The following is a 17,053-nucleotide window of genomic DNA, read 5'->3' as shown; positions in this document are numbered from 1 at the left end:
CCGCGGGCGGGGCGGGGCCGAGGGAGGGGCGAGGCGGGGCGGCGCGGGGAGCTCACCAGCAGCAGCCTGGCTCAGCCGCTGCGCCGGCGGCGGCGGCGGCGGGGGCGCAGCCAGCGGGGAGCGGTGGCAGCGCCTTAAATAGCATCCGGAGCCGGCGCGGGGCAAGCAGTGGGCTGCAGTGACAGCCGGCGGCGGAGCGGCCGGGCCAGCTGAGGAGGTGAGTGCGCCTGCCGTGCGCCGCGCCTGTCCCCGGTGCGGTGCCCCGGGCTCGGCCGACGCGCGGGTCTCAGGCTGCCCGGCAGGGCCGAGCCCCGGAGGCGGCGGCCGCGGCGGAGGCAGGCGAACCGCCCCTGGCTCGCGGAGACGTGCCGCCTTTCCGGCCGCGGGTCTGCGGCCCGGCTTCCTTCAGCAGCTGGAGGCCTCCAGGCCGCCGCGGCTTCCTGAGCCCGGGCCGGGATGCGGCCGCCGCTTCCCGCGGCGCGGGGCTGGTGCGCGGCGGGGGCCCGGTGACGCGCGCCGCGGGACCGGCCCCTTGTTTGTGTGGCGGCGGGGACCGGCCTGGCGGAGCAGCCGGACGCCGAGCTTCAGATGCGAAGAGGTCCCCTGGGCCAGTGGCGTTGGCCTCTCGGGCGCGGTGTCTCTTCTGTCCCGGGGTTTGCGGGGCGCGCCCGGACCGCGGCGGAGCGGGGCTGGGGCGCGCCTCGCGGTGCTGGTGGCCCTGCGCAGAGAACTGGCAGGAGGGTCACAGGCAGCACCAAAGCCGGCCGCCGTAAGGAGACATTCTCGCGGTGTCTCCGAAGGAGAGCCCATGGCCTCTGCACGCAGCGGAGGAAGCAGTCATTGATTAAGGAGCGCTGGCATTTTTGAAATCGAGAAGCAAAGATGATGTCTGTCACCTTGCGGTGTAGACAGAGAGTGGTGGTAGACGACTTGAATGCACACGTGGATTAGGATCTGAAGACAGACACTCCCACTAATCAGCGTGTATGTCAGGGCTTGCAAACCCCCTCCCCACTCCGCCTAATTTCAAGGTTATGGAGCTTAATTAAGAATGACCATTATAGAAGTGCCCTCTAGTGCCCTGCTTAAGACTTTTAAGCTTCTTCCTGGTGCAGGTGTGTCTGAAGTACCCTCACTGTCACTACTCTTCCTTTTATTTATTGACCTGTGATGAGCAGGGGAGAAACTGGTGAAATCGCGCAGTTTCTGACTCACATTTCACAGTTTAACCTGTGATTATCCCAAAGAAAACAATTATTGGCTTAACGCAAGCAAAAAATTCAACCAAAAACTTCTGGTTGATTCTGTCTGTGTGTGTGTGTTTTTTTTTTTTTTTCCAAGTGGATGTGGCAGGTTAGATTGGCTAAAACTTAAAGGTTCGAATTGAGGGTCTGCGCTGGGTAGGCTTGCAAAGGTGGAGCTTTTTAAAAACAGTTGCTCACCATCCGTCTGGCCAGACGGTACAGTGTGGGACAGTGGAAAACAAACAGGACCACGTCTTGGGAGACATTCTTTCTTGTTCTGGCTCAGCTCGGAAAATACCTTCCTAGTCTAAGACTGCCTCCTTATTTGTGAAAAGACTGCATTAGACTAAAATCTTTCATGAGCTAAAATTCTGTGCCTAGAGAAAGAAAATCATTAACAGCAGCATACCTTATACCTCTCCTCCCCCCTTAAAATAATATAGACATATTAAAGACTTCTGAATTTACTGTAAATAGAGAATACCTTTTTATAAAAACAATTACCCTTCCCCCACGATTATAAGCATTTCGACATATTTCCTTCTTGTCTCTGTTCCTATTTTGGCAATATTTTTTATTACTATTGCAGGCAGCCTGACTAAAAAGAAATTTGGGCTTTTTAATTTTTGACACTTAAGAGGTAGATACAGGTGACAAATGCAGGTAGAGACAGGTGTCTGTACGATCAGGACAGAGTTTTCATAGCTACCTCTACTTTTGAGTGAGGCTGAGGATAAGTAAAAGTGCACCAGCGTGCCACGGTGTCATGCTTAATGTCTAGGTCTTACTTTATCTTGTGGAAAATGATTGTATGTTTGGGCTTGAGAAAAGGTCAGGTTGTCTTGTTATTATAAGTGGGTATTTTTCCTCCTCTCTTTGTTTCACTTTTACTTTTCTGGAAAGAGCAAGACCATAAGAATACTAGTCATTTCTAGGTGTTTCTACTCAATAACCTTAGAGCAATATTTAGTTTTTAAGGTCAGTTGAATTTATTGTGCAAGTTTACCATTTAAAACAGATGTCCATTATTCCTTTGCATTTGTTGTCTCTTATAACCAAACTCTGTTAAGTTAGAACCCATAAATAATATTTTAAGGACAGTCTTGTTTGGATGATGCAATGTGTATGCTCCTTTAAGACAGCTCAAAGCTGTTGGTATCCTAAAGCCTTTTTAAGCCTTACTCTCTGATAGGCAGTAGTCAGTCAGGAGATAGATTAGGGTGCCAGAGTTTCTGTTGAAGGTTGTCAGTCCAACTTGGTAGCAGACAAACACGTGAGGATCATCAAGTGCCTATGACACTCTTGCCTGGAGAAGAATTCTCAGTGAACAGAGCTGATCTGAAGCTGCCAGTGGTTGAGTTTGAATTTCAGTGTGCTGGTACTTCAAGGGCTTCTGAGAACTTTTAAAGAAGCACAAGCCTTGGAGTAGTAGCTGGACTGCATGAGCTAGAAGGCAGAGGCAGTTTTACCAGTGTTGGCGGCAGCAACTCTGAGATTGTCATTTTATTATGCATAAATGCTGAATGTCAACGCGTAAGAAATTTTAGTTTGTGTAAGCATGGGGTGATACATAATAGTGACAAGAAGAACTGTCACATAATCTGAGTTACGTTAATTTTTCTGCTTTTTACATCCTAACATTTTCAAGTTCCTTACTGTGTTGGAAACAACACAGTATCTGTTCATTTGTAACCTTCGAGGAATGAAGAGAGGAGGGTGAGATATGGCTGGAGTCCTCATTGAAGTTTGATTTTCTTTTCTCATTGAAATTTCATTGAAGTTTGGCTGGCTTGGAGGGTATCACTTTTAGACAAAAACTCAAGTGGAGGTGAGTGAGGGCCCTGCTCCGCTGTGCTGCCTGCCTTGGAAGGATTCATTCATCTGGAGGCAAGTGTCTTGTCTCCTAAATCTGAAACTTCAAAACCAGTGGCTCTACGTAGGTGCCTGGGCTAATTCTCTTCATGAATTCTTTGCTGGTCTCAAGTTTTAAATAAAAATTTGAAGGCTGTCTAATAGCTAAATCAAAACCATTTGCCCCAGATAAGCTATATTTATTTATTTTTTCATATTATAATAGTAACATATACTTATTCTAGAAAATTTGGGAAATATAAAAATTGACGTTTTTCCAGAGATTAAATACTGTTGACATTTTGGCATATTTCCTTCTAGTCTTTTCTTTCTAAAATTAAAGAGACATTTAAGCATACATTTACATTGAATATAAAGATTTGACAATTTAACTTTAATTACCTAAGTGAACATTTTTTCATGTTGTTACATGTTCTTCAAAAAACAAGTTTTGGGCCGGGCATGGTAGCTCACTCCTGTAATCCTAGCACTTTAGCACTCTGGGAGGCCAAGGTGGGAGGATCACTTGAGCCAAGAGTTTGAGGTTGCTATGAGCTAGGCTGACACCACGGCTCTCTAGCCAGGGCAACAGAGCGAGACACTGTCTCAAAAAAAAAAAAAAAAAGTTTTGAAGATGACTGCATTATATGTTAATGGGATATGCTGCAGTTTAGTTAGTTCTCCTCTGTTGCTGGATATTTAGGAACAAGTATTTTATTTCAGAACAGTTTACCAAGCTTTGTTATCTATTTCAATATATCTTTTTAAAAAAGAAATTAGGGCATGTTCTGCTTTAAATCTCTTGAAATTGACAATGACTTGAAAATTATTTTTATTAATGAAACGGTTTTAATGAACTCTTGTGTTCATGTATTCTAGTCAAGCTGTTGAAATAGGGATTTCATGGTTTGAAAAGCTAAATTGAAAGAAGTGAGGGCATCAAAGGAGGAAATGTAGCTTGACTTTTAGGACATTTCCTCATTTGGGGAGGGACTTCTGGTAAACGTATGATCTATCCATTAGCACAGTTTTGGCTGCTGTAGAAATTGGCACTTTCTTCGGTTTGTTGTGGGAGAGATATCTGCATAAATAAGGCTGAAATACCCTGAACACTGTTTATCCCTTCACTAAGCAGAGTCGAGGAAGTTGCCGCAGAAACTAGCCTCTCCCTCAAGGATCAGGTGTCAGTCATGAAGCAGAGCTGTGGTAGCTGACAGAGCTGGTGGCTACAGCCTGAGCACAGGGACAGGATTGTGATGGCAGTAGCTAACGGAGCCAGGCACTCACTGTTGTCAGTGCTTCCCGTGTGTTAAATCGTTAATTCCCCCAACAACGCTGAGAGGTAGTTCCTGCTACTATCTGTATGGTACAGAAGATAGAAGAGTAGGTGCAGAGATTAAGGTGCTCACACCAGGATTTGAACCTAGGCAATCTGGCTTCAGGGCCTGCAAAGTGAATTGCTTCACCCTACCGCTGCTCCAGAGATAGAAGAGCTCTCAGTCCAGGAGGGCCTGCGAAGTTCCAGGTTATCTAGCTGGCGACAAGACAGGCAGAGCTGGGCCCCTTCTGTGTCATACCTGCTTGATATTTCCCCACCTCATTTATGCTCTGCCTTGAATTGTCTCTTTGTACCGCTAGAGTGCTGGAAGAGACAACAAATTTTGATTCAGCTTGGTTCAGGGAGTGAGAAGGTCACTTGCTACACAGCTATGACTTTCTAGAGAATTAAAAAATAAAAGGCTTTTCCTGCTCTGGAAGTTTGTTTTATAAGACTGGAGAACAATCGAGACACATGATTAACTCATCAAGTGTGCAGGAGGAAGAGAGCTCATTTCGGTGGGAACAGGGACCCAGGCTCAGCAGAGATGGTGGAACAGCGCTCACTTACGTAGGAGATTGGTCTCACTGTGACACATAGCTGTGCTTTTTGCCGTGTATCTTGGGGTTTTAGGCAGAACCCCAAGATAGGAATTGCATAAAAGCAGGGCTGCTGTGGTTGAAGTGCTTTCTCTATTTCCTCGTTGCCTCTGAGGGACTTTGGAACAAACCCTGGGCTCCCTGGAACCCTGAAATGAGCTTGCTCACTTTACCAACATAGTAATGATGGTGCAGGGAGAGGAGGTGTCTTAGCTGAGGTTGCACAACCTGCCTTCCCCTCTGGCCACGGACACAGGTGGAGTTTGTTCCTGGGCCCTGTTCCTGTTCGGGAAATGGCTGGACCTCGGTATTGTCCTTGATTTCTGCCCTGAAATCCACTCAATCTGTAGATTCTGCTTATTCTAACCTACTTTCTGTCCAGTATGGCCCAACGTACACCCATTTCTTCCCTGCATTCTAAGTATCACCACCCTGATTCAGACTCTGTCACCTCCAGTGTAGACAACGAATGCCTGTCGGGAGCTTCTACAGCCTGGTTCCAAACCTGCTGTCTCTCACACCTTTTCCAAACCACCACACACTGGGGCTTCTGGAGAGTAAGCTCTGGTGGCACAGGAGTAGGGGGCCTGTGCACCCCACTGCTCTGTACGTGAGCTCTCTCATCCGCCCAGCTGACCCCTCTGTGTCCTGGAGGGCCTCCCAGCTCCTGCATGCCCACCTCTGCCGGCCAGTCTGGAATGCTGTTCCGTAGCCCAGAGAGCGCTGCTCCTCAGAGGTACCTGTCCAGAGTGACGCTCCCCTTCCTCAGACTCCACATCACTCATTGGAACCCTGGGTTCACTGTCACTCAGCTGGATGCACCAGCAACCATACTGGTGGTTAAGATACTGAAATACTCCCAAACTGCTACCCGAAGTGCCCACCCCTAAACCAGAAACTGAAGGGTTAATGCCTGGCCCAGCAGAGGTTCATCTGAACCCTGTTCTGGAGCGTTAGCCTGTGTCTCTTCTGACTGGTCAGCGCCTGGCCATACTGCTTATTAAGTGTTTTGACTAGCATCCCTGCCTTTGTCACACATGTGTCTTTTCACGTGCGTGTACCTTGCTTTCTCAGACACTTCAGTTACACTCTAAGCTCTGGCACGTTGGAGACCTAGTCATTGTCATTTCTGTATTTTCAGCGGCATGTAACATAGGGCCTTACTGCTGTAAGCACGTAGGGTATCTGATGATTGACAGCAGGAGACACCCAGAGGGCCAGATGTCCTGTAGAAGGGGTCCCTGACGAGAATGTACGTTGTAATGTTCCCACTTTGTCTATTTTGATAGTGTACAAAGCTTAGGTCTTATAGCTAAGATCAAGGCATTGAAAATCTCTAGACCAAAACCTGTGCTTTTGTTGGGGTGAACTCCGTGCTTGGGAGTACAATTGAGGTATTTCTTTCAATGCAGTTTCAGTTATGTTTGAGAAGCAGGTGGCTGTGAGCTTTGCAGGATGTGGGAGGGGAGGAGATTAGTGTCAAGTCCCAGATAATCTTACATAACTGTACTATAGGCTTCGTTTACCTGGTATTCCTACTTTAAAATCGACTCTTGTTTCTGTGCCCCTATTAAAATGGTCGAATAGCTCTTTGTTTCTTCTGTAGGACAATTACTCACATTGTGCCTTGGGCAAGATTGCAACGTGTCCCAGAACATGGAGCTGGCAGGGACCTTGTCTATCAAGCAGTCCACCCCGGCACCTCACAGTGGACAGAACCGAGTTACAGAGGGTCTGTTTTCCTCTCCTGACATGAGTCAGAGATAAAATCCACTGATGCCAGGACGTCTCTAGAGTTCAGGCAAGGCGAAGAGCCTTGGCCCTTGGGGTTGAGTCTGAAGCTCCGGGTGCCTGGGACAGACCTCCCTGTGCCTGGCGTGGCCCCCTTGATTCTCTTTCCTCCAAAACAGCCGGTCCAGTCCACTTGGCCTCTTACACGGGGCCAGGTGACAGTCACCAGCAGTGTCCTGCCCTCTCTGGCGTGCTGCTTTCTGTCACTGGGTGATGCTGAATGTCTTTGTCCCCCTCCTTGGTGACAGTCTCTTTTGCAGGCTTTGGCAGACACTGTCACTCTGCCTCCTAGGTGTGCATGCTTTGCAGGGTGCTTCAGTTAGCAGTTTCATTTATTGTTGCCCACAGGAGGGAACTGGTTGAAACTCTAGCCAAGCAGGCCACCAGAGAGCTGCAGATACTGCTCAGGAGACGCAGGGATAGTCTCCAAGACAGGATACCTGTGCCCTGGATAGGGGGTGGCTAGACCATCCATTAGGGTGCAGAATCAAAATATTAGAATATCTATAGATATTTATTTTTTTCCTTCTTGTGGAATGCACTGTATGGGGGAGAGACACGCTCATAGCCCTGGCTTGGGCGGGGCAGACAGCGCTACATGTAACCAAAATGTTTGTGCCCCCATAATATCGTGAATAAATAAAAAAAAAAAAAAGAAAATATTTGTACAGTCTACATGTCTACATATATGTAGTTTATAAATAAAAACATTTACATATTAGGGATGCATTTGTTACTGAGTGGGATGCATTACCAGAAGTTTAGAGAACCAGAACGTTAATTCCTCCTCTACCACCAGTATGGCCAGAGATCTCTGAATGCCATTTTTAAAAAGGAGAGAACTCAATTTGTCAATTAAAGGGGGATAGAAACTGATTGTTCTCTGAAACTAGATTGTGATTTCAGGAGAATCAGGTTAAATCTAGGGTATGTTTTGCCTTCGGTCCCCAAACCTGACAATGTGGAAGCCTCATTAGGATAGGTATCTTGTTTATTTTCTTTTTTGCTCACTTTTGTGTGCTCTGAGGCTAGAGCTGTGCTTGGTATATAGTGGGTCTCAATGAATGTTTGCAAACTGAATATATGGAACTTCTTCATTTTTTCCTTTCTCTCCCTTTTTTTTTTTTGATAGAGTCTCATTCTGTTGCCTGGGCTAGAGTGCCGTGATGTTATCATAGCTCACTGCAACCTCAAACTCCTGGGCTCAAGTGATCCTCCTGCCTCAGCCTCCTTTGTAGATGGAACTCTAGGTGCACGCCACCATACCCGGCTAATTTTTTAAAAATTTCTATAGAGACAAGATCTCAATATGTTGCTCAAGCTGGTCTTGAACTCCTGACCTCAAGCAGTCCTACTGCCTTGGCCTCCCAAAGTGTTGGGATTACGGGCATGACCATGGACCTTTTTCTTGCATGACAAATATTATGCTGAGTTTGATGCTTCAAGTCAATATTTAAGTTGGCTTCTTTTTTAAACCTTTGGACAGTGGGCAGGATGCAGTGTATGTGGTAGGTAGTTTTACTGTCCTGCAAATGACTTCTCAGAACTGTAGAATCATAGAGCTATTGGGGCCTCAGAAGTGTCACCGAAATGATAGGGTGTTTGGGATGTGCTTTAAAATCATTTTTAAAAAATGGGTCTGATGAAACAGTATTAGCAAACTGTTGATCATTATTGCAGCTGTCGCTGGGATAATGAATACATGGTAATTTTATTATGCTACTCTGTCTACTTTTGAATAGATCTGGAAATTTGCATAATAAAAATTTAAACAAAACATACATGGAGACCCAAAACTAGTGTCACCTATCCCAAGTAGATAATGGCCAGACTGGATGGTCTCTTTTTCTTTGTTTTTCTCTTCTAAACACTGGGTCATTATTCTGTAATCTTCTGTAACTTGTTAGATTTGTTTTGATTTTGGCTTCCCCAGGGCCAATCACCTCCTCTTATAGTTATCTGAACTCTTTGTGTAATTTTAGCTTGTGTCCCGTGGTTGTCACCAATACCTCTCTACTCCCTCCACGTGTAATCAGCTAAAAATCCTGGTTCACCTTTTCTCTATTTCACATGTTGCTTCCTCCAACACCACATAACTGGCACGATATAGAGGTCAGCACAGGGTCCATGTTCTGGTACGGGCTCTGTTCAGTCCTGAGCAACCTCACAGCTTGCAAATACCTTGTAGATTCCATTCATCTCTGCTTATTAAAGTAGCAGCGGGTACCTGTAGACATCTGTAAAAACTGAACTCAGAGGTGGATTTCCCTAGACTTGTGAGAGGCTGGCCTTCCTCTGCCTGGGTAGAGGTCTTTGTGTTCTATCTTCTACTTACCCCTGTTCTACTAAAGCATCTCTCTGGTTTATCAGTCACTCTGAAACCTCGATCTATTTTAAGAGGTGTAAGTAACTCTATCCAACCTGTGTCCTCTTTAGCCTTCTTATCCAGGTCACTGATATTTGATAGCTGTGACCTCTGTGAGCTGCGGGTGGTGTGGACTCCTTGAGGATAAGGACTGGGTCTTGCTCTTCCTGGTCTCCCACTCTGGGCCTGGGCCCTGGCCTGGACTGGAGGGCTGCATGGACTGGACACGGGCTGGATGAGGGGGTGAGGGTGCGCCTCCTACGGCCAGCTGTTTCTCAGCCTGTTGTCAGGAATGCTGTCCTGGGAGAGAGCAGTCTTTCTGGCGGCTGCTTCATGACACTGCTACTCCCCAACCCACCTGCTGCTCCTGCTCGGCCCCCTCCCTGCCTCCAAGCTCCCAGGCTGTCTGGCTTTTGCCAGCGTTTCCCCACCCCCACCTGTCTCTGCCTGTTCAGACTTGGCCTGGTTCCACCCTCAGCTGTCTGGACTCGGTCTCCAGCCCAAGCATAGTGTCTCCTCCCTCCTGTGGAGGCCTGGACTGACTTCTCCTGTGGTTATCGTGGCCTGTCTGCTGTAGGTTGGTTGGCTCCTGCAGGTGTATTTGTCTGCATTGCTCTCCTAAACTTGCTGGGGGCGAAGAAAACATCGTAAGTGCTTCATCCTCATGGTGAGGGCCTTATGTTTGCAAGGGACTAAGGAGAGTTTTTTATGCCCCTGTGATTGTTAGCGTGTTGCTTGTGTATTTGCAGTGGGACTTTTTTCGAAGGGATGCTCATGTGGAAGATGCTCACATAGTTGGTCAGTGGCCAAGCCAGGGCCCAAGCCAGGCAGACGGTGAGGGCTTAGATGTGTATTTTCCAGGAGCAGTTTATATCACATCTGTCATTCTGTTATAAGGACAGGTTGCCACTCTAAATCCTCTGTGGAGCGGGTGGAAATACATAAATATAAGAGGAAATTAACTGACCCAACCCAGCTATATAGTCTTTATCTTCATAAATTTAAAAAAAAATACTGCTCTGGCAAATTTTATGTTATATGAATTTTACCACAGTAAAAAGATTTGGAAAAAAATACAGCAGAGTTTAAAGAATAATAAAATAATAATAAACAGCCAGAGGCTCACCACACAGAATTGATGGCTTTTAACATTGGTTATTTTCTTCGTGTGTCTCTGTTACCTGGAGTCTGTGGGTGTGGGTGGAATCCTGATTATCTAGTCCTGGGTTCCAGGATTACCTGACCCTCTCTGGCCTTCTCTTATGTAGTGTTGATGTTCGTGATGGAAGGGCGCGTAGCTCTCCTCTGTTCCCACTCTCTCTCTGTCCCCTCGGAAGCCCGCACCACCAGATTTTGCATCATAGGCACAGCCAGTACCTGGAATGTGATCATTTTGCATCTGAGTCTAGGATTCTTTCCACGTTTCTGTCCTGTTTATTTCCATAGTCACCACGGGTAGGTGGGAACATACTGGCTTTGTACAAAGCACCTGAGAGGATCCCAGGACTTAAGTACCTTCTCTGTGTGCAGTTTCCCAAACAAATGGGCCCTACTCCCCACCCGAGGCCTGCAGTTAAGAAGAGCTCTGCCTAGCTTGGGTCCAGCTCTGGCTGTTGTGGGAGGACATCAGGCCTCTTGCTTCAGGGCTTACTTTGTGATTCATCCCAGTCCAGGAAGGTGGAGAGTCTGTCCTGCATTATTTTAGTGGCAAAAGGCATTGTTTTTTTTCCTTCTTTAGCTATTACTTGCCTAATACCCTTAGAACATCGTGTTGTGTTCTTCAAGATGCAGCCTTTTGTACATAATTAGGACTCTGTGTGCCGAATGTCACTGAAATAATGTGCCTTTTTGGGAAGCTTCATCTGCAGAACTTCTGTCTTTCTTCTCGCAGAAGGGTTGGGTCAGCATAGCAGGTCTTCTTGTCTCCAGTCACAGCTGTCGACTGAGGTCACCTGTCGGTCTAAGCCTGCTGCCTTCTCTAGCTCTTACCAGTAAACTTCCTGCCTTGTCACGACATACCTGCAGAAATTGCTCAGCAGTACTCAGTCAATACTGGAAGACAAATGGAATAATCTTGCTTCTCTTAGGAATTTTTTTGATTGGAAACTTTCCCTCTGAAATATCTATCACTGAAATTTAACCTTGCTGTCCCACACAGAGGCTCTGACGTGACCTGGATATCCGCGTCAGGCGTCCTGACTGTAATCACCATTTTCCAAGGTAGACGTACACGAGAGGTCTTTGTGTGTGAAGAGGGAAGGGAGGAGCTGTGTGTGTGTGTGTGTGTGTGTGTGTGTGTGCACAGGCATGGGCACACATGCTCTGCAGAGTGCTGGGCAGGTCCCGTTGCCAGCATTCCTCACATCGCAGATGGCCGCCCACCCAGCTCTCCGTGTTTCTGTGAGCGTTCTGCTCACTAGAGTCCTCACGTGGTATTCTAGCTCTTGTGCTTGAAGAGACCTGGTCTGTTTCTCTAGTTTGGAGGATTCTCTTTCCTATCATAGAAAACTCACAGAGGTTGGTGGCCAGCCCTGGTGTGGGGCTTTGGGCTTGAGTTCTCCTGGCATGTGCTGTTCTACCTAAGAAAGGTACTTGATTGATCCCTTCCCCTCCCCGTGAGTGGCTTAGTTTTAAACTAATCAGCAGTCATGTGTCTAAATGTGTGTTTGAATCTCTTCTAAGGGAAAGAGAGAACCCTTGCCCTTAGAGTTGACAGAGTTCTCGAGATGACATTATACATAAGTGAAACAATTTGAGAAATATAAAACATCCTGGGAATAAAGGCAAGAGGATACTCGTATGTAGCCTTTAAATTGGTGGCTTGCACCCTTTTCTTTTTTTTCCCCAAATCACCTGGGAGATGCTCTTTACTCACTCCTGGTACACTGACTCAGAGAAGCTTCGTGGGGGGTAGAAGAAGAATATTGAAGTTCGAAAATGCTTTGAATACCCTCTTCCTTTTTGGAGAGTCACTGTTCTATAAATACATCCTCCAGGGGCTTGCAGCAGAGAAATGGTCAGAATCACAGAGGGTCATTCGTGACTCTGCAGATACCTGAAGCACCTGCTCTGGGCTAGGCACTGACTCAGGCACCCCGGGCATATGAAGGCGGATGGGAGGTGTCCCTGGCCCAGGAGGGAGAGAAGCATCTACGCACGTACTAAGTGCCACCTACCGTAAGTATAAAATAGGAGGTGCTGAGTACCACAGGGCGCAAGTAAAGTGTTCCTGGAGTTCGGAGGACAGACTGATCACTTCTCACTGAGGGGATTGTGTAAGAATTTATTGGGAAAGTGGCCTCTGGCCTATTTGGATAGAATTTGGCCTAGGAAGAGCTTGGTAGGTGAAGGGGACAGTGAGGGGGACACAGCACAGGCTTGGATCATAGGGAAGACTTTCTTGAGGACAGTGGGTGTGGGGCGGGCCGGGCCGAGTGCCCGGGGAATCAGGGATCAAGGTAGTGCGTGCCGGGATGCCTGCCTCCGTGTGTGCCCAGGCAGGGGGCCAGCAGAGTAGCCTGCCCAGAGAAGTGCTGGGTGGGATGGCCGTGGAACCTTCTGGAACATGAACCCTCTCCAGGCCTGGAGGACCCTGGAGAGTTGGGCTGGCAGCTCCCAAACCACCTTCCTGTCTCACCCTCCCCGTGCATTATCTTCACTGTTCATTCACTCAGGCTCACAATTACTTCTCTTTTTTTCCATTTGTATCCACTTAGTTATCAATTTCTGGCTTTTAAAAATGGATTAAAAAATTTTTTATTATAAAATTTATCGTTTTAACCATACTTACGTAAGTGTATGGTTGCACATATGATCTTTGCCACTATCTACGTTCAGAATTTTTCATCATCCCAAACGGACACTCTGCACCTCTTAAGCAATAACTCTCACTCCTCCCTGCTCCCCACCCCCAGCCCCTGGTAACCTCTGTTCTACTTTCCATCTCTTTGAATTTGCTGATTCTGGGTACCTCACATAAGTGAGATCATATGATATTTGTCCTTTTATGTGTGGCTTATTACACTTGTCATAATGTTTTCAAGGTTCATCCATGTCATGGCATGTATCCAAATGTCCTTCTTGTTAAAGGTTGAATAATATTCTGTTGTTTGCATATACCACATCTGGTTTATCCCTTCATCTGTCGATGGACATTTGGGTTCAGACTCTGGCTTTTTAAAGCATGGTGTATCATGGTTTTTGTCATTATCAACATCACCTACTGTCTAGGTTTGAATCACCCACCGCACGCTGGGTTGCGGCACTTGCCCCTCAAGGTCCACAGGCCTTGGCTTCAGAGCTGGGCTCTAGCCCTGTTCCCGTGCAGAGCAAGGGTAGGACATTTTCTCCTATGCACAGTTTGCTGATCTTTGCATGGAAGGCAATAACAACCCCGCGTGGTAAGGACTGTTATGGAGACTGCATTTAGTCATGTGTGCAATTGCTTTGCACAGTGCCTGACACATAGTGAGTGCTTAACACACAGTGGCTCTTAAAGAAATCATAGCTGAACTGATTTGCCTAAACATCTTCTTTCCTCCGCCATCTGATTGGACTCTACCATTTATTTGTTCTAGATTAATTTGCCAAAAATGTGAGCACTGGAGTCGGGGGCTGCTTCTAGTAGTCTAGTTTCTGTCCCTCCAGCCTGAAGTATAGTTCATCTGCTAAATAATGCTTGTCGTTTGAGGACCAGCTCAGCTGTGCCTTCTCCCTGAGATTGTTATGTTTCCTTTCCTTTCATAATTTCTTTTGCACTTATTGCCTCCTTGTTATACACTATTTTGTGTATATATTTGTGTTACATATTTTACTCCCAAGCCTCATGAATGGGGTCTGCAAATTTTTCTCAGCTTGTACCCCCACCTGGATATGCAACAATTCATATGCCCCAATATAAGGGGAGGGTTTCCGCAAAACCCTCCTCAGTCTTCCTATTAAAGCCTTACCAAGGGTCTCATGTTATGGGGCACTCTCTCAGCCACTGTATTTGGAACAACATCAGGCAGAAAAGGCACCTTGTCCTGAAGCCACCTCTGCCAGTTCTACTGTTGGTTCTTTGTAAAGGTCACCTAAGTGAATTTGACTTTTTCTAAGGCAATGAAATTTAATACTAGCTGGGTAATTATTTCTTAGTGTTTGACCTTACAAAGGCAAGTATTGGTTATTATTGTAAAAAGCTTTAAAAAAATCAGTTTAAAAAGCAGTAAAGTGTGAGGTTTAGTTATATGAACGTGGACCTGTTGGACAGCATTTTTTGCTGACCTAATATTCAAATGTGTTCTTGCGACTTGAGAGAATTTTTTTACTAGGAGCACAGATGTGATTTCAAAAAATGCTTCAACCTTAACAACTTAATGGAAGAGAAGAATGTGAAGATATGCCACAGAAAACTGTTAGATGCCTCAAAAAGTGGCTTTAGAAATGCCTAAGACCCTATTTGAAGATGTATGTTCAAAGAATTTGAATAAAATATTAATTAAATGTGAATTAAACAGTATTTTTAAAGTAATTTAATTTGTCATACAACATAAATATATATGTGTGTGTGTATATATATGTATAGTTTAATGAATACAGAAACTGCTTGCTGTAAGTGTAATAGATATTTAACCATTTCATCTCTATGCCTAAAAATTTATCTGTTCAGTTGGACACATTATGTTTGGGATCTCTTTATTTTTTGGGGGGGGTGGGGTGGGGATGGAAGGGTAGCATATGTGATAGTTGTGACTTGTGGCTAATGTGAATGGGTGAAGTATGCCCCTAATCTTAGTGATTAAAAATTAGTATAGCTTTATACTTGTTTTTAAAAGCTGTGTGTCTCACTCTTTCTCTGATAACTTTAGAGGGGAGGGGCAGGGAGTGGTTTAAGTTTAGAAGCATTCAAGTTGAGAATTTAATAAATGAAGCTTATAAAACTGAGGCATCTCTGCTTTGTTTCCCTTTTTTAAATCCTCTTGGAAATTGAAATTGAAGATCACCCTAATGAAAGTTAAGTGGGTTTAAGGTTTATTATACATAGTTGGGATAGAAAAGCCCCAAGGCTGTGGATGGTAATAATTAATTCCCCGTGGACCCACTTGCTTGTTTGTGCGTGGGATCGCAAAGTTGCCTGCATGGTCTTTGTCCTTCTCATGCTCAGAGGGAAGAGATGGGCCAAGGGCAGCGACCACAGACAGGGATTCCGTGGGGTGGGGTTTGGACAGTGACCTCTGCTTTCCCCTCTAACTAGGAGATTCGGGCATCTCTTTGGAGCTTCTGTACCTGCCTCTCTCTAGGGACAGCCCAACTGCTCTTTTGGTTCAAGGGGTGATGGCTTAAGCAAATCTAGCCTTAGGTAATTTGCCAGCCAGGGTTAAGGAGCATGAATCCAATGGTTTTGGAGTGGCCAACTGAACGAACAGCAAATGGTCTGTCTGCTGCTCTCGTGTTCCTCCCGGAGGCCTGAGCTCTGCCCAGCTAGTACAGGACAAAGGGGGAGCTTTCAGCCTTCTGTAAATAGCCTATTGTACAAAGGGAGGAGGTGGGGCATGGGATGACAGCATCTTGCCAGCTTGGCTCACTGCATTGAGGAAAGATGTCAGGATTTCTTAATTTGCTGCTACCAGGGCAAGGGTGCCATTTATGTGGGTTTGTTTGAGGGCGGCATTCCTAGTGAAGTATTCCATCAAACTGTTGTTATTCATCTTGATGAAAGCTTGAGGAACTTCAGAAGGAGAGAAGCATCCAGGGCACCTGCTTTTTGATTTATAGATGGCATGAAGAGAACGAAATGCTAATGTAAGTAAAAGTTTGCAGAAATGTAAGAGGTATGTGTGTCCTTAGAGAATTATACCCTTGTGAGTCACTTTTGGCTCTGAACTACTTTTTTCATAGTGCAAACAAAATTGGAAGAGGTGAACCTTTGCATACAGTGGGCCTTGAACTCACATGTTCAGAAGCCAGGGTGATAGGATAAATGCTATCGTTTATGTAAGATACTGAGAGTTTAGGTGGATTTCAGATGCAGAACTCTCATAATACCTTGGCGTGCTAGCACAGGAAGGACTCTTAGAAACCTGCTTCGTGTTTCCTAACTTGGGTTGGGCAAGGTGACTTGTGAGCCCTTTGCAGAGATGATGATGTATATTCTCAGGGGAGAAGGTCAGTGGCTTAGCACAATTAAGAATCTTTTGTGTAAATTGAATTTAGAGTCAGGTTGGTGTCCCATGCATGACAAACATAGGGACACCTTCGTTGGGGAAGCCTTTGAAGTCTCTGGTCTTGGTTTCCTTATCATCATTTTGCTATTGAGGTGTTCAGAGAAGACACAGGATGTGAAAGCCTTTCCAAAATACTAAATAAATGCTAATTGCATTTTTAGCTATTCTGTCCAAAGATTGGGTAGACGGGCACCAGGATTTCTGTTTTCTGACAGTCATGCAATCCAGCTTCTACTACACTGCCCTGCTCCCTCTGTTTCCACACAGTTCTATTTAAAGGCATCCTCTGTACTGGTTCTTTACAATGGGCTCGTGCCAGGTTTCTCTGGCCGTTGTTACATCCCTTGTCATTCTGTGGTTTTAGACTCCAGCTTTATAGGAAATTCCAAAAATCCAGTAGAACAAACCCACTTTTTGGAAGTGTGAAGAGGAAGGGTGCACTGGAGTAGCTGTAGAGGAAGGAGAAGCCAGTTGTTGGTAGCCTTGTGTGTTCCCCACTGAGAAACACTGGCTTCTTGAGCTTTTCAGCTAATTGAATCATATTCTTAGCAAACAGCAGCATGATTTATGTGCCCATTCTATAAACTTCCTTAAGTGATGATGTGGAAATTAGATTTTGAAAGAATAAAAAAAAATTTCAACTAGAATAGTACTGGAATAAGAATAAAATCTACCTCTCA

At 45.8% G+C, this 17,053-nt stretch overlaps 1 protein-coding gene across 1 annotated transcript in view; it reads left to right on the top strand.

Annotated features, from left to right (window-relative positions):
• The first annotated feature begins 50 nt into the window (after positions 1–50).
• Positions 51–17,053, top strand: part of ACSL1 (acyl-CoA synthetase long-chain family member 1) — a 67,752-nt gene continuing 50,749 nt past the window's right edge. The window contains exon 1 of the mRNA XM_012644008.1: positions 51–217. The gene's annotated coding sequence lies outside the window, so the exon portion shown is untranslated. The remainder of the gene's footprint in view (positions 218–17,053) is intronic.

This window comes from Propithecus coquereli, unplaced genomic scaffold (assembly GCF_000956105.1).
Source record: "Propithecus coquereli isolate 6110/MARCELLA unplaced genomic scaffold, Pcoq_1.0 Scaffold203, whole genome shotgun sequence".
Classification (NCBI taxonomy): domain Eukaryota; kingdom Metazoa; phylum Chordata; class Mammalia; order Primates; family Indriidae; genus Propithecus; species Propithecus coquereli.
Note: the sequence above shows the minus strand (reverse complement) of the source record. Positions and strands in the feature narration are given on the sequence as shown.